Source organism: Erinaceus europaeus, chromosome 8 (assembly GCF_950295315.1).
Source record: "Erinaceus europaeus chromosome 8, mEriEur2.1, whole genome shotgun sequence".
Taxonomy (NCBI): Eukaryota; Metazoa; Chordata; class Mammalia; order Eulipotyphla; family Erinaceidae; genus Erinaceus; species Erinaceus europaeus.
Window position 1 is genome coordinate 15,925,869 of NC_080169.1, and position 26,689 is coordinate 15,952,557.

Consider the following 26,689-nt stretch of genomic DNA (forward strand, 5'->3'; position numbering starts at 1 on the left):
GAGACTGATCATTTTGACCTTTATATATCTCATCAATTCATGTCATACCAACCCTCTACCATAGGGGCAAGCTGACCTTTAAGAAACCTATAATTTCTGATATATGTGAAAAGTGTTCTTTGTTTAATTCAGTATAAATACCTGTACCCTTCTCCAAATAAGCAAATGTTCGTACCAGAATGTTCCCTGATGTCTCTTTCTAAGTCACACAGCCACTAGATCTGGTGAGGGAGGGTCGGAGGCTTAACCCCCCCCCCCCAGTTGGAGCCACTCCACTTGAGCACCAGCAATGTGTGGCATGGAGAGCAAGAGAGGACTGGACCTGGAAGAAAAAAGGGAGGCAATAATGTACAATTGTAGACAGCTGTTCTAGAGATGACAGTTAACCCATGTCTGTAACCTTGGGAGAACTGTGATGGCTTACAATGGAGGGATTAGGGACTCAGAACTCTCGTGGTGGGAACGGTGTGGAATTATACACCTGTTGAGATGTAATTTTGTAAATCAATATTAAATCACTAATAATTTTTTTTTTAAAAAAGGAATCTCACCTAACTCAACAGAACAAACAGAGACTCAAGGTGAATAGATGAAAAACTATTATACAAGCTAAGGCACCATGAAAAAGGGCAGGAACATTTATTCTCATTTCTTACAGAATAGATTTTTAAATAAATAAATAAATATAGTAAAAACAAATAAAAGATAGGGATGGACATTACATAATTCTCAGAGGCTCAGTCAACCAGGAGTATTTAATAATTAAGCATTTATGTACCCAGTGAGGGGGCATCTAAATACCTAGAAAAAACTAAAGAATCCAGCAGGAAGCTACCAGGCAATATAGTAAGATGTTGGGCTGCAAAATTACTATACAAAAGGTGGTGGTATTCCTTTATGCAAATTGAGGGGGATGGGGAGAGAGAGGGAAAGAAAGACACTTACAACATTGCTTCACTGCTTGTGAAACTTACTCTCTTCAGCAGGGGACCAGGGGCTTAGACCCTGGTCTTTGTACATGGTGATGAGTTTGCTCAACTGGATGTGCCACTAACTACTCTTCCCCCGCAATGTGGTTTTCTGTTTTTTTTTTTTTTTACTTTATTTTATTTTTATTTATTAAAAGGAAACACTGACAAAAACCATAGGATAAGAAGGGTACAATTCCACACAGTTTCCACCACCAGAACTCCATATCCTATCCCCTCCCTTGATAGCTTTCCTATTTTTTAACCCTCTGGGAGTATGGACTCAGGGCCGTTATGGGGTGCAGAAGGTGGAAGGTCTGGCTTCTGTAATTGTTTCCCCACTGAACATGGGCATTAACAGGCTGATCCATACTCCTAGCCTGTCTCTCTCTTTTCCTAGTGGGGTGGGGCTCTGAGGAAGTGGGGTTCCAGGATACATTGGTGGGGTTGTCTGCCCAGGGAGGTCTGTTTGGCATCATGTTAACAACTGGAACCTGGTGGCTGAAAAAAGAGTTAGCATAAAGCCAAACAGATTATTGACTAATCATGAACTTAAAGGCTAGAATAGTGCAGCTGAAGATTTGGGGGACTTTATGTCATTTTGAGTGATTTAGTCATTCAACTTTTCCTGAGAGTCTGCTTTCTCATATAGCTTTGACAAGGAGACTAAGAGGTAAGTGTCATTATTATTAGTACCCCTTTACAGTTGAGGATGCTGAAACTCAAGTGAATAACTGAAGTCCAGAGTCCTCTATTAGGACAGCAAATCCTGGACTCTTTCTATCAGTGAATCAGTGTTAAACTCCTGAGATCTAGTATGCAAATCTGTGCCTTTTGTCTTCATTTCTTTAAAAAATTTGATTGGACAGAAAAAAAAATGAAAGGGAAGGGAAATAGAGAGGGAGAGAGAAAGAGAGATACTTGCAGCACTGCTTCACCACTCATGAAGTTTTCTCCTCTCGCTGGTGGGTACTGGGGGATTGAACTGTACTCCTTGCACAATGTAATGTGTGCACTCAACCAGGTTCACCACTGCCTGTCCCCAAAATCTGAGTCTTAAGAAGAGGGGCTTTGGAGTCCTGGTTCTGCTACTTTCTGTTGATAGTCCTGAAGTATTGGTAATTCAGATGAACCTTTTGGGGGTCTCTCAATCTCCTTATCATTAAACATCATTATGTGTGAAAGTTAAATGAGGTCATGGATGTGGAGTGGACCTGGTACATAGTAAAATTTTTACACACGTTAATTTCTGTTTTCCCAGGCTGGCCATTGGCCTCACAGGACCCAGTGGCAGATGTAGTATTTGAACTCCTTACCTCTCTGCTTGACTCTATGAGACCCCTTTCCTCTTTATCTGTATGCCCATTTGCCCTTTTTTCTACCCTCCATCATCACCCTATTTATTGCATTTGATGGGGAAGTGAATGTCTTTTGCAGAAATAGCAACAGGTTTTATTGATGATTCTTTAATTGATTCTAAAGACAAGACTGTATTTATTCTAGAACTAAATAGTTTTGAGTAAATGTCACTGAATCAAGAAAGGAGAAATAATAAGAGTTTGATCAGTGGGAGTTTGTAGTCTGAGTGCTAATCATCTCTTTCTCCTTTTTTTGGAAGTACCTGCTTAGAACAATACACAACTCCTTGAAAAACAAAATAGCTATCACAGCAACAACAACAACAACAACAAAACACTGAGAAACATCATAAATGTCCTAGGAAAAGCAAGCCAAAATTAAATAAAGGGGGACAAGGGAGACAAGAATATATGTCCTCCCCACCCCCAACAAAACAAATTGGTTCCATTTAAAAGTCATCAAACAATGTCTGGAATTTAGGCAGTTGTTTTCATCACATAAATTCTGAAGGATTCAAATTCACCAAATTATGATCAGATATTACTTTCTGAAGACACAAGAGAAAGGTAGAAACATTCTCCAAGGTAAACTTGTGTTTCTGGAGAGGGAAACACTGCTTTCTGGAAGCTCCTCCCAAAGGCCTTTGTTCATCTGCTGCATCAAGATCAAGGTCCCCCAGTGGCTATGGTAGCTCAGATCTGGGCACCCAGGATTCTGCTCTCTGTCCCACTTCTCGGCAGCTGCCTGCCTTTGTGAAATCACGATGTTCTTTCCCAAGCTCTACTTTTCTTTTCCAGAACAGACAAGGAAGCTCAGATAGATTTAAAAAAAAAAAACTCATCTGGTTTAATTTAAAATGCAAAAATATTTGAAAAATAGGTATTTTCAAAAATAAGCATTTTGGTCCAGACCTCTGGTTTTCATTAATGTGGTGAAGCCCTTGATGATTTGTTAGAATAGCTGAAATACCCGCTCGCATGCCTGCTCTCAGGTGTTCATAAACCAGCTGCTTTGCAGAGGAGGTGGTGGCAGGGCGGGGTGCGGTTTATGGACTGGACTGGAAGGGCTGGCTAGAGGCAGCCTGACTGGACTGCACCCAATTCTCATAGTCCCCTAGCTTCATCCATGACTTTTTGGGAAAGGGAACTGAATAATTTAATGTGATGCTTTGGGAGTCTCTTCCTACTCTGTTGAAGTGCATGGTGCAGGGATGACAATCCTTGGGGTATGGTTCTGCTTTCAGATTTCTTTTGACGTGTGATCTGACTCCTTCTTTCTCCACTAGGCCAACATAACCAGAGACTTAACGTTGCTGGGGTCCATTGCACTTAAGTCTTTCAACATTTTATTTATTTGTCTATTATTGGATAGAGACAGAGAAATTGAGAGGAGAGGGGGAGATAGAAAAGGAGAGAGACAGACAGACACCTGCAACTAAGCTTTCCTTCTGCAAGTGGGAACCAGGAGCTTTGAAACTGGGTCCTCGCACACTGTATTGTGTGCACTTAACCAGGTGTGCCACCTCCTGGACCCACACTTACAGTTTGTGAAGGAAAAACATTGGTTGAAGTTGAAGAGGGTCATATTAGTATTAGTAGTCCAAGCTAAATGTAATTAGTTTACTCTCTAACCTTCCACCTTCTGCATCCCCAAAAGAATTTTGATCCATATTCCCAGAGGGATAAAGAATAAGGAAGCTTCCAAAGGAGAGGATGGGACCTGGAACTCTGGTGATAGGAACCGTGTGGAATTGTACCTCTGTTGTATTATAGTCTTGTTAATCATTATTAAATCACTAATATATATATATATATATATATATATATATATATATATATGTATATATATTTAAGTGGAAAGCTTGGGGTAAGTATTAACAACTCATTTAGTGCACTGCTTTGCCATGTGTGCAACTCACATTCAAGCTACGTTGAAGGAAACTGGGGCTGTGGTCCTTTCCACTCTCTCTCTCTGCCTCTACCTTTCTAACTTAAAAAAAAGTAGAAAACTTGATACCAATAAAGGCATTACAGATGCAAGCAAACTTCCATTTACTTTAAGACACGCCTTTTATCTGTAATGTTGCAAGTACATTAAAACTATGAACTATTGTTTCTCAGGAGTAATTCTCACTATGGAGGAATCACAGCTTCTGGGGGTGCTCAGGGGGCCTAAAGCTTCATGTTTATCATGCAGGAGTTGTTCAAGCAAGAAACCTGGCATTATCTCTCACACCTCACCCAGGCTTGAGATTCTGAAATTTAGGGGTTTGTAGTCTCAGACTTGTACCATCTCTTTCTTAGGGACTTACAGCATAAATATGGACTTTTTTTTTTTGCCTTCCTCCATAGTTAAAATAACCAACTCTCTCTCTCTCTCTCTCTCTCTCTCTCTTCCCCCATCTCTCTCTCTATATATGCTCACTTGTTTAGTTTAATTTTCAAGTCTTGATTTTCTATTTTGTATAAAAAGTTTGTGGCTGAAGAGACTTGTTTGCAAAAAGGAATATTTAAATAAGTCTAATTTATTTCCTGATGCCTTCATCCTACTCCAATACCAAGCTAATTCATATATTAACAGATGAAATCATTTAATTTCACTAAGAAGCAGAACTCTTTGGCATTTCTTTTGACCTGACAATGCCGTGAACAATTGTTGAGACAGAAAGAGAATATGAAACAAGAAAGTATGAGAGTCTGTGTCGTTTATGGAGGGATTCCTCATTTCTTTTTATAGCTGGGTAGTGGGTGGATACACTATGGCAAATTCAACTAGCCCCTATTGATGGATCTTTGGGTTCTTTCCAACTTTTAGCTATTTCAAATAGTAATAAAATGAATAGCCTGGTGCATCTGTCTTTTTGTATGTTTGCCAATGTTTCTGTGAGAGCGATTCTTAGAAGGGGGGCTGGGTCAGAGGGTAAATGTCTACAACGTTTTACTAGGATATTGCCAAATTCCCCCTTCTTAGGAATCAGTCCATTATGCATTCCCGTCATCATATTATGAGAGTGTCTGTTCTTCAAGGCCTTGCCAACAAAATGTGATGTCAAAGGTTTGGAGCTTTGACAACATGATAGGTGAGAAACTGTGCATAACCAAGTTTTCATTTGCATTTCTCTTATTGTGAAAGTGAACTTTTTTTTTTTCATATGGGTAGGGGTTCTATTATTTCTTTTTCTATAAAGCTTTTACTTACATCTTTGGTGAATTTTTTTTTTATTTTGACAACTTTTTATTTTTTTATTCATTTCTTTGATAGGACAGAGAAATTGAGAGGGGAGGTGGAGAGAGAGAGAGAGAGAGGGAGAGAGAGAGAGCTCTACAGTACTGCTTCACTGCTCATGAAGCTTTCCTCTTGCAAATGGGGACCAAGAGCTTGAAGCCAAGTCCTTGTGTATTGGAACATGTGCACTTGCTTCACCAGGTGTATTACCACCTGCCCCCTGGTGAAATTTTCTGTAGGGCTTATGATCTTTTTCTTCCCCATTTTTAGAGACTTCTAGAATATACATTAGACATGCTTTTCCTACTTTGTTACTTGTCTTTTAAAAATGCTATATATTTCCAAATACCTCCTCCAGACCTTTCTTTGTCTTTTTAGTTGTGTGATATCGTGGTGTATTTTTTTTTTAATTAAGTTTTTATTTTTTTATTTATTTATTTTCCTTTTTGTTGCCCTTGTTGTTTAACATTGTTGTGGTTATTAATGTCGTTGTTGTTGGATAGGACAGAGAGAAATGGAGAGAAGAGGGGAAGACAGAGAGGAGGAGAGAAAGACAGATACCTGCAGACCTGCTTCACCGCTTGTGAAGCGACTCCGCTGCAGGTGGGGAGCCGAGGGCTGGAACTGGGATCCTTACGCAGGTCCTGGTGATTTGCGCCACGTGTGCTTAACCCGCTGCGCCACCGCCCGACTCCCGGTATATATATTTTTTCCCTTAAATTTCTGTGTTAATTCTTATAGTTTTGTTGCTACTTTTGGGGAGTGAAACTTCTGAGTGTTGAACCACACATTTACTAAAGGTTTACTCACTCTATTAACTTATGTTTTCTTTTTATGCACATTTGACTGCCTTACCTCTTTATGCCCAGTAAGTGAGATAATGACAAAGAAAAATCATAGAAAAGTTGATGGGGTCAAGACACAACTGTTTATCTTGAAGTGTCAGACAATCAATGGCTTTGTGCATTTTCCTTTGGACATGTAGTGGGCTTTTATGTTTGAATTGAAGACCTAACTCTAAAAACTATCCACTTCTACCTGGAACATTGGGCTTAAGAATATTAACTGCTAGCCGTTGCTTTTGGCTTACCCAATAAAAGGGAAAGAAAGGAATTGACTGTCAGAGGAGAGAAAGCATTGCAATTAAATGACAATATAATGTGAGAGGCTGATCTGAGTTGAATTATTGGCATTTAAATTCATCAGTGGTAGAGTCTGTGCATGCATCATATGCATGGCCATCCACAGGGATACCATGTGCCACTTTAATATTTTTCTCAGTGTGATGTTGACTTAGGATCTCTTAAATACTGTACTGCAGAGATGAATAGGAAAGCTTTGTAGAAAAGGGAGGCCGTGTTTCCACCATAATGCTAGAAAATATCGCCTTTGGAGCTGAAGAGATGGTTTGGCAATAGAGCACATACTTTACAGGCGTGAGGGAGGCCTTAGGTTCTACCCTTGAAATTATATAAAAGGCAGAATAGTGCTCCGATTTCCCCTCCCCATCTCTCTTCCTCTTTTGAAATAAATAAAAGGGGAGGGGGTCAGGTGGTAGCACACCTGGTTAAGCACACATTTTACCATGAGCAAGGAAAGGGGTTGGAGCCCCTCTGGGGCTTCCCACCTGCAGGATGTCTGCTTCGCCGAACAGTGAAGCAGATCTCTCTCTCTCTCTCTTTCTCTCTCTCAGTTTCTCTCTGTCCTATCTAATAAAAAGAATTATGAAGAAAGGAAAAAAAAAAGAAGTAAACAGTAATGATGACCGTAATCGTGTGAAAGAGTATCTGTCTCCCAAATGCATTATTAGAATAATTGCATTACCCAAAAAGGTATACCTTGTATTAATATTTTTGTTTGAAATTTCCTGAAAAAGTTCAAAAGTCTTTAAGGATCTCTCTCTCCATATATCTGTGTCTGCTTGCATCTGTGTGTCTACATCTACCTCTATTTCTGTCTATTCCTTTATTCCTGATTCTGCCTGGCCTCACACAGAAAGCATTTGCTAATTCCTATATTTAGCAAGCAGTAACACATTGGAGTAATCATGCAAGAGAAAGTTCAGAGTATGAGGGGGAAGAGAAACAAGATGATTTAACTAGTTTGCGACACTGATTCAGACACTTTTGGATGTAGAAGCAGTTCCTTCCTACCCCTGACCCTAGTACCAATCTGATTCAGCAGCTCTGGAATGGAAACTAGGAACTTTCATTCTATTGATTTTATGATCATTTAATTTTTATATTTTCTGTTTTTATTGAGTTAACACTGGGTTACAGAATGGTGTAATTTTATACCTCTTTAAAATATAATCTACCATACCACCTCCAGTCCCAAAGTATAGTATCCCTCTATGTTGGGACTATGTGTAAGCTTGATAGAGCTTAGGGAGAACTCCCCCATCCTTGGACGGAGGTCTGAGAAAATACCCTTTTGGTTAGTCTCTCTCAACCGAGGTGAGCAAAAGGGGAGAAACTCAGACTTATTTCTTTCCTCTTTGACTCTCAGGCCCACAGAAACCCTAATACTTCTCCCCATTAACTGCAGGCCACATGGCCGCCTACTTTAAGATTCACTTACTCAAAGTTCACAGAGGAGAACACACCTTATTACACACTCCTAGCAGTGCCCTTTGATGTCCTCAATTTGCATCAAACCTTGCTTATCTTCTCTCTATCTTGCCTTAACTGGTTCAACCCCTCTCCTCCCCTCAAATGCCTTTGGGTAATTAAATGCCTGCATCAGGAGACTAATCATCTTGACATTTATGTATCTGCATCAATTCTTGTCATTCCAGCCCCCTACCATAGGGGCAAGCCGACCTTTAAGAAACCTGTAATTTCTGACAAATTTGAATAATGTTCTTTGTTTGGTTTTCTACTTAATCCTTGCCCACCTGCTAATAAACGAGACCTGAGACCTGAGATCTGAGGTCTGAGCACGCTGTAAGTTTCCCCGGTGTCTTTACTTCATGTTGTCCCCTGTCATGAGCGAGAAAGAACCGGTCCGTTACCTTTCCCCTGGAGATCACCTCGCCAGAGACCCCAACACCTCTACCAGAATCTTTTGTTTTTAATAGTTAATTTTGCTAATGATTTAGTAGTAGTTTGTAAGACTGTAAGTTAGCAGGGGTACAATCCCCATCACACCTACCACTAAAGTTCTGTGTCAACCCAACAAGAAGAACCACCATAGTTCTCCCAAGGTTTCAGAGACACGTTGGTTACATTTTTTTTTTTGCAAGTTAATGTGTTTCAATCCTGTATGTCCTAATCCTGTATACTTCAAATGAGTGAAACCATCTTGTAGTTGTCATTCAATTCCATACTGATTTCACTAAACATAACCACTTCCAATTCTATCCATTTTGTCCTGAAGGATAGATATTATGTGGCCTTTTTAATTGCTGAATAGCACTCCATCAGTATATGCCCCATTACTTATTTATCCAGTCATATACAGATGAGAATTTAGGTTGCTTTCATAGGTTGCATATGTTTCCTTCAAATTAATGTTTTTATGTCTTTTGGATAAATGCCCAGGAATGCTATTGCTGGATCCTAGGGGATTTCTATTTTTATTTGTCTCAGGATTTTCCATAGTGTCTGCACGAGTCTGTGTTCTCAGCAGCAGTGGAGCAGAGTGCGATTTACCTACCTCCCTGCTAACATTTGCCGTTTCTTGTTTCGATGATGTAGGCCAGTCTTCAACTCCGTCTTTTCAGCTTATGTTTCCCCTCTGTCCTTGCTAACATTACTTCTGAGGTCAGAGTTCAAGAGTTTGGTTTCCTTGGTTTTACATGCTCCTTTGTTTTGTTTCTTTATATTACACATGTGGGTGATTCCAGCCAGTATTTGTCTTCTCCTTCTGACTTAATTCGCTGAGTCTAACAACATCCAGTTCCATCTGCAAGTAGCAACATTTTACCTTTTCTTCTTCTATTGTGAGTATCAATGCATATTCTTCACCCACTAATCTGTCATCAAACACTTGCTTCTTTATATATTTCGGCTATTTTAAGCAAAGTTTCCATGGACATAGTTGTTCTTTTGAATTGGTTCTTTTGTGATCTCTGAACATATAACTAAGAGTAGAATTTCCGGATTGTTTGTATGGTAAATTTTAAATTTTTGATATAATACATTCTAAGCTCTTGCAGTTATTCAAAATATTTATAAAAAATTAAAAAGGAGTTTGTTCTTTAGGAACTATTTACATATCACTTTTTGTCATTAGAAGAACTGAAAAACAAATGGGTAATATTCCTAAACCCAGGTGTCCAACAACAGATGAGTAGCTGAGTAAGTTGTGGTCTATATACACAGCAGAATACTACTCAGCTATTAAAAATAGTGAACTCACTTTCTTCACCTCATCTTGGGTGGAGCTTGAAAGAATCATGTCAAGTGAGATAAGTCAGAAAGAGAAGGATGAATATGGATGATCTCTCATAGAAGTTGAAAAACAAGAAGAGAAGGGAAAACACAAAGCAGAACACAGACTGGACATGGTGTATTGCGCCAAAGTAAAAGACTCAGGTTCAGGGTTTAGGTCCTGAAACATGATGGCAGAGGAGGACCTAGAGGGAGTTGAACTGTCATGTGTAAAACTGAGAAAAGTTTCACATGCACAAACTATTGTATTTTAAGTTCGCTATAAATCATTAATCTCCCCAATAAAGAAAAAAAAAACTTGACCACAGAGTTCATCTCTTCAGAATCAGTTTTCAACGTACAGACATTAAGTTCTCACCTTTTCCAATTTCTGTTGTTCTCATTGTCATCAAGAGTATTCACGAGGGACTAGGAGATAGCTCATATGGTAGAGTGCATACTTTACTATGTGCAAGGACCTGGGTTTGAATCCTTGGTCAGCATATGGGAGCGCCACTCAAGGAGGAAGATTCATTAGCAGTGAGCTGTGCTGTGGTGACTCTTCTTTCCTCCGTTTCTCTTTCACCTGCTAAAAATATAATACACTGCACAGTATTACACTGCTCAGTATTGTGTTGGGTCCCTGACACCCATTGCAAATGGGTACACATGTTCTGATATGCATACTGGGACAAGGTGCCCATTGCAATGATGGTAACTAAAAGCACAGCAGATGATAACTAAAAGCTACAACTTCATTTTAGAGATGTTACAGTGTGGAAAATGTCAGCATTTCAACATCAAGGAAACACATGTATTTTGTAGACACACAAACTTTTTTTTTTTAAAGAGAGGTGGAATATATACATATATATTTACACACACACACACACACACACACATATATATATATATATATATATACTTATATATTTTCACCAAGAGGTATTATGTTATACACATATTCTGTACTTTTCTTATTCAACAGTCCTCTGTAAAAAAATCTCTCCAAGTCACTTGGCAAGGCTCTTTTTCAGCCGATTTGGTAACATATGCCATTTTTTATGGTGTATCATCTTGTCTTTAGCCATTTTCCCATTTATGAATATTCGTTTTGTTTATAAATCTTTTTGAAACTGCAAACAATGCTGCAAAGGTATTTTTGTACACATGTCCTTAAGTAAGAGTACTTTCATTTCCCAAGACTGGGATTACTAAGTTAAAGGATAATGTTTCTTTTAATGTATGTTATAAGATTACTTTATACAGATGTTAGAAACCTCTTTCCACCAGCAATCTATGAGAACACTGTGTTCCCAATAACCCACATGTTCATTTTGGGAAAACTGACATTCAACAATAACAGGTCTTCCCATCCAGGAGAGTGGTTACTTGTCTTGAATAATATTTGTAGTTTTCTTCAGATGATTCCTGTTCCTTTCTTGCTAATTTTACTATTTGTTCCTTTCTTGCTAATTTGTTTTCTTCCTCAGGTAGTTTTCCTTCTCTTCCTTTCAAATTGCCTTGTAGATTTTGTTTGGAATATTATTATCATTTAGGAGATTGTAACATGATTTCTTGCTCAGTCTCCGAAGATAGTCATCAAGTAACATTCCTTTCTGCAATTTTCTCTGAAAGATGTGGTATTCTCAGGCTGCCACAGTTACTACTCATTCAATTTATTGTTTGTAGAATATGTTTAATTTCCCTTTACCCCCCCCCCCCACCTTTTCCCCACTTTATTGGGAGGTTAATGTTCTTCACTACAGTTGATGTATGGGTACAGTTTTCCATCTCTATGTGATAGGTGCCTGTGAAATATTCTCACCCCCAACTTAGGCCACAAAACACCACCACCCTGGCCCCTTACTTCCCTCCACCCCCTGAGTCCATTCCTTTGGTGCAGTATACCAACTCCACTCATGTTCTGTTGATCCAAGTGTCCATTTGTATTTCAGCACTACACTGTTTTAATTAATATTGCTTTTAAACTGAAGTTGGGGAGTGTAATACATCCATTTATTTCCCAAGACTAGGATTAATGAATTAAAGGATAATGTTTCTTTTAATGTGTATTATAAGATTACTTTATACAGATGTTAGAACTTTAGAGTTGCCCCTCCTCTCAATTTCTCTGTCTTTTCAAGAACAAGAACACACACACACACACACACACACACACACACACACACACACACACACACACACACACACACACACACGTGTCCCAGCTTGCCTAGGATCCCACAATGGAATTGTATGTGGATAACCTATTCAAACAACCACAAGCATTTCTTGCATAGAGACACAGCATGCCAAAGCCAGCTGTATTTAGTCACAAGCAAATCAAGGTCACAGTCAGTGCCTCAAAACAGGACAGTGTTATCCTGGGTACTGTTTGAAAGACCCTACATACAAAGTAGGGGTTTCATGTTGCAGTCTGATGAGGACTGTTGGCTCTGTGTTTTACTAGAAACTTGAGGGACCTAGTGGTGATACTTGGAAGTGAAAGCACAGTTTTCTGTATTCTGGAATTCTTTCAGGCAGTTGTTAACATGAATTAGAACAGATTCATCAAGGTCATTGCATTTAGAGTTCCATTTTATTGGAGAGAGAATAAAATCAATGAGTTACCAAAGGAAATATGCTTGTGACTCCATCCACTGATTCTGGGAAGCGGTAGCAGTTTCCCATGTGTAAGCTGTGATTTTTTTTAACACAGATGTGTAGGCAGGAACCAGTCTCAGAACCAGCTGTGGATGAGGAGGAAGCTGAAGGGTGATGTTCATTTTACTGGCAAAATGAGAAATTCCTGTCTTGCCAATGTGCTACAGATAAGTTTGTTGTTTAAGCCCACCTCCTTCATCAGTATCCTTCTGTGAGTAGTGAGACCAAAGCTGAAGATGGTCCCTCCAAAGATATAAGAAAGCAGAAGCTGTGGAAAGAGACCCCTCCCCCCCTAGGGCAGAGGAGACCCATCTCTGCATGAGACTGGTGGTGGTCATGGAGTGACATCATTGATGTCCTGGGGAAGGCAGAGGATCTCAAGGTCCTCATCACGTGAGGATTCTGTACATTTTCCATTCTCCTCTCCCACCTGGGCTCTGTCTCCTTTTTTTTTTTTTTTTTCCAGTGAGGTTCTGTGGAATGAATCTAGGGCATGGTGCATGCTTGGCTTCTCTGAGCAACATTCCTGATCATTTATTCATTCTAAATTTTGAGAAACAGAGACAGAAAAAGAGAGACACCAGAGTATAAATCCACCACCCAAGAAGTTTCCTTATGATGTTGTTCTTGGTATTCCCATATGTACTGAGGATGAGGATCTAATTTAAGGCATGCACTCTACTTGTTAAACCAACTCTGTCCCCCCACCCACCCACCCATGGACAATTTCTCTGCACCTCCAGGATGGTGAGGGATACTGGCTCAGCTGTGTCAATAACAGGGACTTGGGAACATTTCTGGCTTTGAAAACTAATCTGTGGAATTGTATTTTTGTTCTATAAATACTGGTAAGTTGATAGATATTTGTTATTATTTTTATTCATTACTTAGACTTTGGACTCAATATTTTTAAGTTTAGGGTGTAAGAATTTTTTATTTTTCATTTTTTTTTTGGCTGTGATGACTGAACTTAGAACCTCATTCGGGAGTTGGGCAGTAGCAGTGAGTTAAGCGCAGGCGGCGCAAAGCACAAGGGCCAGTGTAAGGATCCCCGTTTGAGCCCCCGGCTCCCCACCTGCAGGGGAGTCACTTCACAGGAGGTGAAACAGGTCTGCAGGTGTCTGTCTTTCTCTCCCCCTCTCTTGTCTTCTCCTCCTCTCTCCATTTCTCTCTGTCCTATTCAACAACAATGACATCAATAACAACATTAATAATTACTACAATAAAACAAGGGCAACAAAACAGAATAAATAAATAAATAAATAAATGAATACATATTTTTTAAAAAGAACCTCACTCATGCAAGACATATGACTTACCATTGAGCTAAATCACTGGCCTTGTAGATGTTCTGTTTCCAGTTGTAAATTCGAGGCCTGGGGGTAGGTCAGTAGCCAATCCATATTTCCTTGTCTTCATGTGACGCCTCTTCTATAGTTATAGGGTGTTTCTCTTATTTTACCTCCTCTGTAGTTGAGTTAGAGCTTGACATCTACACAGGTCTCACAAGTTCCCCTGTGAGTTTGTGCCTCGGGTTCCTGGACCAATTCATTTGCTTTAGAGATCTAAGTGTGTTGGGTTCACAACAAAGGTAGCAAAAGGCCCTTCTGAGATGTTCAATTCTAGGATACAACTTAGGTTACTAGATGCCCGGATGCTGTGAGTACTTCCTGTTTGCTTGCTATTAGTAAAGTATGGCTGCGTCTTTCTCTGTGACATTATCCTTATATGTATAGTCACAAGAAGCCCAGATCTCCAAACATGGGGGACTGGGTGGTGACTCACCCGGTAGAGCATACACATTACCCTGCATAAGCACCCAAGTTCAAGTTCCTGGACACCACCTGCAGAGGAGTGTTTACAAATGGTGGAACAGTGCTGCAGGTGTCTTCTTCTCCTTCCCCTTTCCCTTCCCCTTCCCTTTCCCCTTTTCCTCCTCCTTCTTCTTTTCCTCCTCTTCCTCCTCCTCCTCCTTCTTCTTCTTCCTTCTCCCTCTCTCTCTCTCTCTCTCTCTCTCTCTCTCTCTCAGAATGGTGTAGTCATACAGACACTAAAAAAGTTTTGTGCCCCTCCCCTAGGGAAACCACCATAGTTCTCTCAAGACCTAGAGACTGTTTATTTCTGTTTTAATTAATTTATTTCTTTAAGATTCGTGCATTCCAGTTCTCTAGACTCCATGTATGAGTGAAACATCCAGTAGTTGTCTTTCACCTCTTATTTTTCTAAGCATAATCACCTCCTGTTTCCCCTAGTGGTCTTAAAAAGCAGATACTTATGTGGTCACCCCATTATACAAATGGGGAGATGGGGGCATATGATAGGATGACATGTAATGGAGCACTTGAAGTCAGGCAATTATACACCAGGACCCACACACCCACGCTCCTTCTCTATAATTACATCAGCATGATGGTACAAGTTGAAATAAATTTATCATAAACCAGGCCTGTTTGTGCTCAGATGAAACCAAGAAAGGTTTCACCAGTTATGTATGCACCTATGATCCTAGGGCCGTGGATGGTCCTGCTAGTAGGAGACATTCCTCTACAAAAAACAAGTAAACAACAGCACATAAACTCAGAGAACAAAACTCTGCACTTCTGTGACTTTAAACTTGTGGAACAAACCTGAAATTTCCCCCCCCTTCTGTTGCCCTTGTTGTAGCCTTGTTGTGATTCTTATTGTTGTTGATGTCGTTCGTTGTTGGATAGGACAGAGAGAAATGGAGAGAGGAGGGGAAGACAGAAAGGGGGAGAGAAAGATAGACACCTGCAGACCTGCTTCACCATCTGTGAAGCGACTCCCCTGCAGGTGGGGAACCAGGGGCTTGAACTGGGATCCTTACGCTGGTCCTTGTGCTTTGTGCCACGTGCGCTTAACCCGCTGTGCTACCGCCTGGCGCCCCTGAGATTGTTTTTGTTTGTTGAATAGTAACACAAAGGTATGGCAATATTCCCCAGTGTGTTCCAAGGAACCTTAATTCTGCAGGCTATCAGTGGGTGTACTGAGTTTCATCTACTAAGCTGAATAAATTCAGTTCAACTAGGTATAATTAGGTGTTTTCTTTATCAGAAATTTCATGGTGTTTTCCAAGGTGATTGTCACGCTGAATCTATAAAAAGGAGATTGAATGAGTATTTTTCCCAAGTTGATTTGCCTACTGAATCCTTTTACTCACCACACAATTTTTTTTTAATTTTTACTTTTAAAAATTGCAGTAACATAGAAGTATAACATTATCTAAGTTTCAGATGTGTACTATTGAAAAGCATTATGTGTACATTTACATTAACCTTACCACTGAAATTTAAATATTATCCATCACCATGTATTTCTTTCTTTTTTGTAAAAAGGAAACATTAGCAAAACCATAGGATCAGAGGGGTACAACTCCACACAATTCCCACCACCAGAACTCCATATCCCATCCCCTCCCCTAATAGCTTTCCTATTCTTTAACCCTCTGGGAGTATGGACCCAACGTCACTGTGGAATGCAGAAGGTGGAAGGTCTGGCTTCTGTAATTGCTTGCTTGCTGAACATGGGTGTTGACAGGTCAATCCATACTCCCAGCCTGTCTCTCTCTTTCTCTAGCGGGGCATGGTTCTGGGGAATCAGAACTCCAGGACACATTGTTGGGGTTGTCTGTCCAGGGAAGTCCGGTTGGTATCATGGTAGCATCTGGAACCTGGTGGCTGAAAAGAAAGTTAACAATAAAGCCAAACAATTTGTTGACTAATCATGAACCTAAAAGTTGGAGTACTGCAAATGAAGAGTTGAGGGGGGTCTCCATTTTGTAGATATTTAGTAGGCCTATTTTAGTTATATTCCCAAGGGCCTGTGGCTATAGTAGTTTTTTTTTTTTTCCCCTGAGCCTGAAAGCTGATATGCAGGTGGATCCAAGTTATTGTTTGGGGAGATGATGTTATGGCTGGAAAAACCATATATTTCTTATCTTTTTTGTGGTAACTAACTGGTCTAGTTGTCTCAGAGCTCATTTTTTGTTTTATTTATTTTATCTTTTTTGTTCTACAGATCCTTATTTCTTTGCTGAGCATAACTCATAGGAATAAGGGCAACTCTAGTTGACCTTGAAGTGTCCATACCAAGTTTAGAAAAATACCTGCCATTTCCTTTTGCCAGGTACTGTTAACTAGTCCTGGTGAAGTTCTTGCATTTTTGTAGTTCGTTTCCAAGCAATTCTTTCAACATTACCTCATTTTAACCTAGTGGGTAATTTCTCTTGAACCTCAAATTCAATTAACTCAAAGGTGTTATGGGAATTGGATCCAAATATTTGCTAATTTAGCACTTTCTTCGAGGAAGGATGGAGTTTTCCCTACTCTGTACTGAGTTGCTGCTCTGTAACCATGGCTAATCAGGGAAGAAAGGCTATGAAAATTCATGTGGCAAGGTTGTGGTACCACAGACGTCCCAATGTGTTTGAGGGCAGAGCAGAAGTTGGAGAGGTAAAGATAACAATGAGAAATGTGTTTCTAGTTGAATATGTTCACAATAGTTTGCACATGAAGCTGCAACTAGAACATATTGAAAAAAGAATAAGTAAAATGAAAGGTTGAAAAACAATCTTGTTTTGTGCATTGAAACATTTTTTGGGGGGTGGGTGGGAAATATTTGCTTTATATTAATTCCAAGGCCCCACAATTAAATATGAATCTTTTCTCTATTTCTCTGTCATGGTGGTGGTGTCAGGGGTGGATGGAAAAGCTGAGGAGAGGGAGATATCAACAGAGATTTGAAATATTTAGAGTCAGACCAACCAACCCTGGGTGAAAATACTGGAGCAAGGGATGTGAAAAAACAATCATCATTTGGCATATTCCCAGGAGAATTTATCTTTAATCTCCTTGTCACCCTCTTTTCTTCCCGGTTATCATTCCTGAGACAGTAAAGAGAAAGGGATGCAGACTAAGCTCTAAGAGGAGATTGCTCAGAATTGTTTAAAGAGATTTGAACAATTAGATAAGTCTTAGTGGCCCAGCAATGAAGAGAGGGCTGGAGAGAGGGCATGGGGGAAGAAGAACTTTACCCTTGTCATGAGAAACCAGAGCAGGTGCCTCTTCTGCATCAGGAAAATGGAACCAGACAAGCAAGGTTGATTCTGAAGGGTTCCTACTGGTACCAGAAGGCATCTGCTCTTCCCTCCCTTTCTACATTCCTCCACTCTGTCCTTTCTTTCTCCTTATTTTATTTATCATTTATTATAATTTTAATTTATAAAATGGAAATATTGACAAGATCATAGGATAAGAAGGGTACAACTCCATACAATTCCTACCATGAGAGCTCCATATCCCATCCCCTCCCCTGATAGCTTTCCTATTCTTTATCCCTCTGGGAGTATGGACCCAGGGTCATTATGGGTTGCAGAGGGTGGAAAGTCTGGCTTCTATAATTGCTTTTCCGCTGAATGTGGGAGTTGACAGGTCGATCCATACTCTCAGTCTCTCTCTCTTTCCCTAGTGGAGCAGGACTCTGGGGAAGTAGGGCTCCAAGACTCATGGTGGGGTTGTCTGCATAGGGAAATAAGGTTGACATTATGGTAGCATCTGGAACCTGGTGGCTGAAAAAGAATTAAGATATAAAGCAGAATAATTGTTGACTAATCATGAACCTAAAGGCAAGAATATTGCAGATGAAGATTTGGGGTTTCCGTTTTGGAAAAAGTTCGTAGGTCTATGTTAGGTATGTTTCAGAGGGCCCATGCCTTTACTAGTTTTTGCCTGAGCCTGACATCTAACATGCAGGTGGACCCAGGTTATTGTCTGGGGAGATGGTGTAATAGTTGGAAAAAGGACTATAAAGCTGGATCAGGGAAGAGAGTAGCTCCCAAATATGGGAAAGCATATACATATCGTTAACTATAAACCCCATCAATCTGATCTGGGGCCCATGTTTATTCATATTCAGCACAGTAACCTGTGCAACCTCTGCATCCCTGTAGGTCTGAGCTCTCGTTCCATAGTCACAGATAGGAAAACTAAGAAGAAAGAAAAAGGAAGGAAGAAGAAAAAAGGATTTTTTTTGTGTGTGTGTGTGTATATCAATCAATTTTCTAAAACAGACTTCCATATTTTATTCATTTTTTTTTGTTGCCAGGATTTCATTATTGTGAGTTGACACACCAGTTCAAAAAAAGAGATGCAGAGAGGGAAAGGCATCATAGTACCGAAATTTTCCACAGTGTGGTGGGAGCTAGACTTGAACTAGTAAAGCAAAGCAGGGACACTAATGGGCCCGCTGTCTTGCCAGTACTGCACTATATGAATTCAAAGCAGTAAATTTCTTTTGGCACCTAGGAAAGATAAAGATCACATGCAGTAATAGTCAAGTCATGATCATTATATTTTAAAATAGTCTACTAAATCAAGTTTTAATATCTTGTCATTTAAAGATAGGTAAAAACTTGTTATTTTACTGACATGGAAGTTTCTAGAATGTTGGGAAAATGGTATTGTTGGGGCCAGGTGGTGGCACATGTGGTAGAATTCATGTATTATAGTGCACAAGGATTCAGGTTCAAGCCTCTGCTCCCCACCTGCAGGGAGGAAGCCTCACAAGCAGTGTAGCAATGCTGCAGGTCTCTCTCTTTCTTTCTGTTTTTCCTTTCCTTCTCAAATCCTATTCATATCTATCAATCAATCAATCAATCAATAAATGGTATTGTGATGTCAGAGGATATAATGAGTCATGAAAATGAAAGTGGATTTTGCTTATCCAAATTTTAGGAATTCTAATCCTTGACTAAGTTGAGGTCTTCAGAACAAGCTAGAAACCCTAAAAATTAACTAAAAAAATTTGGAGAGAGAGAGAGAGCAAGGTTAGGTAAGCACATAAGAAACAAAGACCAGTGTTATTATTCTTATATTTGATGCTTGGGAAGAGAACATATTAAGAGGAAGTCATAGTAGAGGTAGACAACTGTATGTGTTCTAAATTAAAAGAGAAATTTCAGACAACATCTCTCAGAATTCAACAAAAACTAGAGAATGAGGCTTCTGAAAAATTTGCTTTTAGAGTTATTTAAGGAATGGGAGGAGTGAGAGAACTCCTGATATTAAGATATAGGGTTAATTTAAGAGAGAGAGAGAGAGAGAGAGAGAAGGAGGAGAGGAGAGGAGAGGAGAGGAAAGGAGAGGAGAGGAGAGGAGAGGAGAGGAGAGGAGAGGAGAGGAGAGGAGAGGAGAGGAGAGGAGAGAGAGAGAGAAAGCATAACTGTAGGAAAAATGGCAAAGATGTTGCTAGGTAGCTAATCATAGAGGTATTAATCCACCCATACCCGTGACTTTGGGAGAACCACTGCTGTTTTCAATCAAGGAAGCAGGAACAGAGAACTCTGGTGGTGGGAACAGTGTGGAATTTTACCCCTGTTATTTTGTATTTTTGTAAAGCACTAATAAATCACTAATAAAAAAGATATAGCGTTAAGATGGGAAGGCTATGTAAGTGCTAATCAATGGATGAGTGGATAAAGAGGATGCAGGTTATACACACAATGGAATATTATTCAGTCACAAGTCATAACAAAGGTGCAATCTTGTTTCTTACGATAACTTGGATGGAACTGGAGGGGCGATGCTAAGTGAAAAATATCAGAAGATAGATAGATAGATACTGGAGGATTTCATTTATAGGTGGGATAGAAAGAAATAAAGAAGGGAAGAAGGGAGGGTTCTGGAAGTAGCACAGCGGGTTAAGTGTATGTGGTGCGAAGCGCAAGGATCCTGGTTGGAGCCCCCGGCTCCCCACCTGCAGGGGAGTCGGTTCACAGGCAGAGCAGCAGGTCAGCAGGTGCCTTTCTCCTCCCCTCTCTGTCTTCCCCTCTTCTCTCAATTTCTCTCTGTCCTATCCAGTGACAACAACAATAATAACAACAACAATAAGCAACAAGGGCAACAAAAAACAAACCCTTTGAGTCTGACTACAGAACTGAGAGGATTGAAAGGATCCAGTGGACGATGGCAGGAAATATTGATACTTGGGTAGTAGGTGTTGTTGAATGATAGGACAGGGGCACTGGGAAACCTGGAAAGCATACTATCTTTTTCTTTCTTTTATTCATTATTGGGGGATTAATGGTTTATAGTCAACAGTAAGATACAAGTTTGTACATGTGTAACATTTCTCAGTTTTCCACATTTCTATTCAGCCCCCACTAGGTCCTCCTCCGCCATCATGCTCTGGGACCTGAGCCCTTCTCCCTCCCACCCCAGAGTCTTTTTCTCTGGTGCAATACACCAACTCCAGTCCAAGTTGTGCCTAGTGTTTCCCCTTTTGTTCTTGTTTTTCAACTTCTGCCTATGAATGAGATCATCCCACATTCATCCTCCTCTTTCCGATTTATCTCACTAAGCATGATTCCTTCAAGCTCCATTCAAGATGGGGTGAAGAAGGTGAATTTACCATTTTTAATAGCCGAGTAGCATTCCATTGTATATATATATATATATATATATATATATATATATATATATATATATATATATATATATATACCACAACTTGCTCAGCCACTCATCTGTTGTTGGACACTTGGGTTGCTTCCAGGTTTTGGCTATTACAAATTGTGCTGCTATGAACATCGGTGTACACAGATCTTTTTGGGTGGTTGTATTTGGCTTGTTGAGATATGTCCTCAGGAGAGGAATTGCAGGGTCATAGGGTAGGTCCATTTCTAGCCTTCTGAGAGTTCTCCAGACTGCTCTACACAAGGGTTGGATCAATTTACATTCCCACCAGCAGTGCAGGAGGGTTCCTTTGTCCCCACAACCTCTCCAGCATTTGTTACTGCTACCTTTTCTGATGTATGACATTCTCACAAGAGTGAAGTGGTATCTCACTGTTGTCTTTATTTGCATTTCTCTGACAATCAATGACTTAGAGCATTTTTTCCCTATGTTTCTTGGCCTTTTGGATCTCTTCTTAGGTGAATATTCTGTTCATATTATATCCCCATTTTTGGATGGGGTCATTTTGTTGTTGTTGCTGAGTTTGTTTAGTTCTATATATATATATGTATATTATATATATATAATATATATAATATACATATATATATTATATATATTATATATATATAGTTCTATATATATTTTGATTATTAGCCTTCTGATGCATGGCATGTAAAGATCTTCTATTCTGTAAAAAGTCTCTTTGTTTGGGTGGTTATTTCTTTTGCTGTGCCGAAGTTTTTTAATTTGATGTAGTCCCATTGGTTTATTTTTTATTTTAGTCTTCTCTGTAATTGGATTTGTATCATTGAAGATACCTTTAAAATTTAAAAGGAAAAGAGTTCTGCCAATATTTTCCTCTAAGTATTTGATAGTTTCTAGTCTGACATTCAGGTCCTTGATCCATTTGAAATTTACTTTTGTGTTTGGTGAGATATTGTGGTTCAGTTTCATTCTTCTGCATGTTTCAACCCTATTTTCCCAACACCATTTGTTTAAGGGATGCTCCATTCTTCTCTTAATAGTCTGGACACTTTGTCAAAGATTAGATGTCCATAGGTGTGGGGGCTTATTTCTGGACTCTCAATTCTGTTCCACTATGACATTTTATTTCTGCAGACACTTTGTATTCACTGGGTTTGTACATGTGGAATTGGAATAACGTGGTTTGAACTGCACTGTATGAAGTGGCAAGAGATTCAATAAGATAGAGCCTCACCCGGTGATTTCAGTGGAAAGCTGGCCCAAGTGTGATGTAAGAAAGCGTATAAGAGAAGAAAACATATGCATGGAAAGGCCTTTTTGGACTTCTAGGGCCTTCAGAGCCCTATCCTTGAGCTTTATCTTTCTAATTTCACTTCTGCATGGATCATATTCCAGAAGGAATTTGGAAATTACACACCTATCACCTGTGTTCCTTTGAAATTCTTTACAAGTAAAATCCAAGTTGAACCCTCAGAAGGAAATTCAACTTTCCACTCACTGATATTCAGGTATGATATGACAACAATCAATTTGTGATAGTGTATAAACATAGCTTTAGGGGCTGGGTGATGGCACACCCAATAAAGTGCATGTTACCCTGCATAAGGTGCAGGCTCCTTGTCCCTACCTACAGGAGGAAATCTTCATAAGCAGTGAAGCAGTGCTTTAGATATTTCCTCTCCCCTCCTTTCCCCTTTCTTCCCCTTCCCACCCCTCCCCTCCCCTCCCCTCCTCCCCCTCCCCTTCCCTCCCTTCCTCTCCCCTCCCTTCCTCTCCCCTCCCCTCCCCTCCCCTCCCTTCCTCTCCCCTCCCCTCCCCTCCCCTCCTCTCCCCTCCCCTCCTCTCCCCTCCCCCTCCCCCTCCCCTCCCCTCCTCTCCCCTCCCCTCCTCTCCCCTCCCCTCCCCCTCCCTCCCCTCCCCCTCCCTCCCCCTCCCCTCCCTCCCCCTCCCTCCCCCCCCCTCCCTTCCTCTTCCCCTCCCCCTCCCCTCCCCTCCCCTCCCCTCCTCTTCTTCCCCTTCAAATTGTGTCTTATAACATGAAAAAAAAATAGCATGCCAGGAGTAGGAGACTGTGCAGGCACTGAGCCCCAGTAATAGCCTCGGTGGCAACTTAATAAAAGCTAAAGAAAATATCATTTTAAAACATACATAGTTTTGTAAACTAACATTCTCGTTACCTCAATTGAAAGTTTTAAATTGAAGTAGGGCAAGGCAGTGCATTGATTCATGCCAGAGAACAGAGCAGACAAATGTTTGCTGATAGTGTCCGGGGCCCAGTCACCCTCTGTGGGCAGAGCTGTGCCAGTGAACCTGAGGAGCACTGTTCTTAAGTGTGTAGCTACTGAGTAGTACAGACCTGTGAGAAAGCAGTGATATGGTGTGTTTGGGGGCCAGGGCCTATTGTGACCCCAACAGGAGTTTGGGACTATTAGCATACGAATGACATCAGCCTGAGGTGGACACACAGAGAAGGGAGTCATAAAGTACAAAGTGCGGGACTTGGAGCAGGTCGGGCTCTTTGGCCGCTGCTGTTTCTCCTGGTCAGATGCATCTCTGTGGAGGTGCACCAGGTTCCCCATGGCTACTTCTGGGAACTGAACATGTGTGACTCTGCCAGCCAGTAGACTTTTAGACCCCTCTACAGCCATGAGCAGCCTTTACCAGAGCTGATAATTGTTTATCTTACGGGATTAAACTTTTGATAACGATACTCGGACTTTATGGACCTAGCGATAGTCTTAACCCTTGATGATAAGTGCTTATTTTGCTTTTTACTTTTTTCACCCTAATAAACCTTGTATTGTTTAAACCAGAATCCTTTTACAGGTGCAGCAGAAGCCCCACTAACGCCTTTTTAAGTTCAATTACAACAAGGGCCAAGGATATAGCCAATGGTGTGGATCTTGTGAAAGAAGCTGTTGGAGGGCAGTTTGGGGAAAGCAGCACCCCCTTGGAACTGCACCCTGCAGGAAGCCAGGAAGAAGGGCCCGAGGTAGAGCCTGAAGCGTATCCTGCATTAGCACTCCCTCTCTACCTGCAAAGGCCACGAAATGCAGATGTGAGCACTTGAAGGCAAAGGCTGAAGCACATCCCCCAAGGGCCCAGGTCTTCCTCTAAAGGGACCATAAAGCTAGGAAGGGGGCAAGGCAGGGACTTCCTCTCTCTTTCTTGGGGGGTCTAGATGCTGCATGGCTTTGCACTTTCTTCTTTTTTTGTCCTTACTTTCTCCTGGTAAATGCTCATCTCCCTGAAGCATGACTGGTTGGTTCTCTTGTGATTCTTCCTTGTGGAAGTGAGGTAGTTTCTGATTTTTCTAGTACCATCAGCAAATTTTACTTGACAATGTGATTGTGAAGTAAAAATTCCAAAGAAAGTGAGGGCAGTCACTACTTAAACATTCTGGGGAGGAGCTTTTCAGGTTAATGACAAGTGCCACAAGGACTTACAAATGCAAATGCCCCAGGCAAGAGCTCTAGAAGGAGAGTGAGGCTGGTGGGGGAGGAGAGCTGGAATGGGTTGTGTCAAGTTGAAAATGGGAGGATGACTGGTGTAGTAAGAAAAAAAAAAGTCTAGGTTCATATTAAGTCTTTGGAATTGTAGAACTTCGGTTTTAACTCTGGACTAAGGTCAACTCTAGAGTTAAGTCATTAGGAGAAATGAAGATTAACACAGCCTGATTTATTTATTTCCAGCATCACTCTCATTTGGGTATAGATTAAGGGCAGGAGGGGAGATACTGGCTAGCACCTGGGTGTGACAGTGGGATGCTGAAAAGTCTATCAGATTCTAAATGTATTTGGATGTTAGAGATGCAGGATTTGCTGCAGATGTGGCATGGAATGTGACACAGAGAGAATTCTAACTTTTGTGGTAGAGACAGCAAAACTGAGAAGGGAGGAAGAGAGAGATAGAGAAAGAGAATCGCCTATGGCACTGCTTCATGGCTTGTGAAGCTGCCTCCTTGCAGGTGAGGAATTGGGGCCTGAAGCCCAGGTCTTGAGCATGGTAACATATGCACTCTACTGGGTGCACCATCACTGGGCACCTTAAAGTTTTTCTTTCTTTCTTTCTTTTTAATTTCTATTTACAAAATGGAAATATTGACAAGATCATAGGATAAGAAGGGTACAACTCCACACAATTCCTAACACCAGAACTCTGTATAGGATACAGAACTGTATCCTATACCCTCCCCTGATAGCTTTCCTATTCTTTAACACTCTGGGAGTATGGACCCAAGGTCATTGTGGGATGTAGAAGGTGGAAGGTCTGGCTTCTGTAATTGCTTCCCCACTGAACATGGGCGTTGACAATTTGATCCATACTCCCAGCCTCTCTCTCTCTTTCCTTAGTGGGGCAGGGATCTGGGGAGGCAGGGCTCCAGGACACATTGGTGGGGTCATCTGCCCAGGGAAGTCCGGTTGGCATCATGGTAGCATCTGGAACCTGGTGGCTGAAAAAGAGTTAAGATATAAAGTAGAACAAATTGTTGACTAATTATGAACCTAAAGGCTGAAATATTGCAGATGAAGATTTGGGGTCTCCACTTTGGAAAAAGCTAGTAGGTCTAGTTTAGGTATATTCCAAGGGGCCCATGGCTTTACTAGTTTTTTCCTCAGCATGACATCTGATATGCAGGTGGACCCAAGTTACTGTCTGGGGGGATGGTGTCATAGTTGGAAAAAGGACCAGAAAGCTAGATCAGGGAAGAGAGTAACTCCCAAATATGGGGAAAAATATATAAATATTGTTAACTGTAACCCCCAAAGTTTTTATTTATTAAGGGATCAGTTTCCATTTCTCATAAGAGAAAGGCAGTAGGAAGTGTCTAGTGAAGCTGATAGTAGGGCTGTTGTCAGATTCTCAATATTTGACACATTAAATTCTGAAATCTTATTAAACATTCACTGGAGATGCCAAATAGATATTTTTACCTGGTGATTGTAGGATAATGATGACAGACATTCACACTCTGATGCCATAAGTCTGAATGTGTTGGGTAGTATGCCAGCTCCCCCTGGCTTCTGCTTAACTAAGCACCGGTATGCCTGTATGGGACTGGTTTGATCCCACTCAAAGCTGCGGTCTATTTACATAAATCACTTTTACATTTACATAAAGCACCACCCTCCCTCCAGGGCATTGGTAGTTCAGTGGTAGAATTCTCACCTGCTCCGCCCCCTCTCCTTGTCACACCCTGATTTTCCACCACTCACTTTTCTCTCCACCCTCTCTATGTCACATCCTGTTTACACCCTACTTGGCAAGTATATTAGTTTTAGTTTAGTTTAGCTTGGCTTGGATTGTGCTGCATTCTGCATGAATAAAGAGATACTGCGTACAACCCAGCCATGAGTCCCGGGTCCTCTGTCTACCGTCAGTGAAGCTCAGCCCGGCATGAACGAGATCATCTAAGACTAAATGGGGCTAGAAAAGAGAAGAGCTGGGGGTTGGGTGGTAGAGCAGCCGGTTAAGCACACGTGGCATAAAGCTCAAGGACCCTTGTAAGGATTCGGATTCCAGCCCTGGCTCCCCACTTGCAGGGGATTTGCTTCACAGGTGGTGAAGCAGGTCTGCAGGTGTCTATCTTTCCACTTCTCTGTCTTCCCCTCCTCTCTCCATTTCTCTCTGTCTGACATCA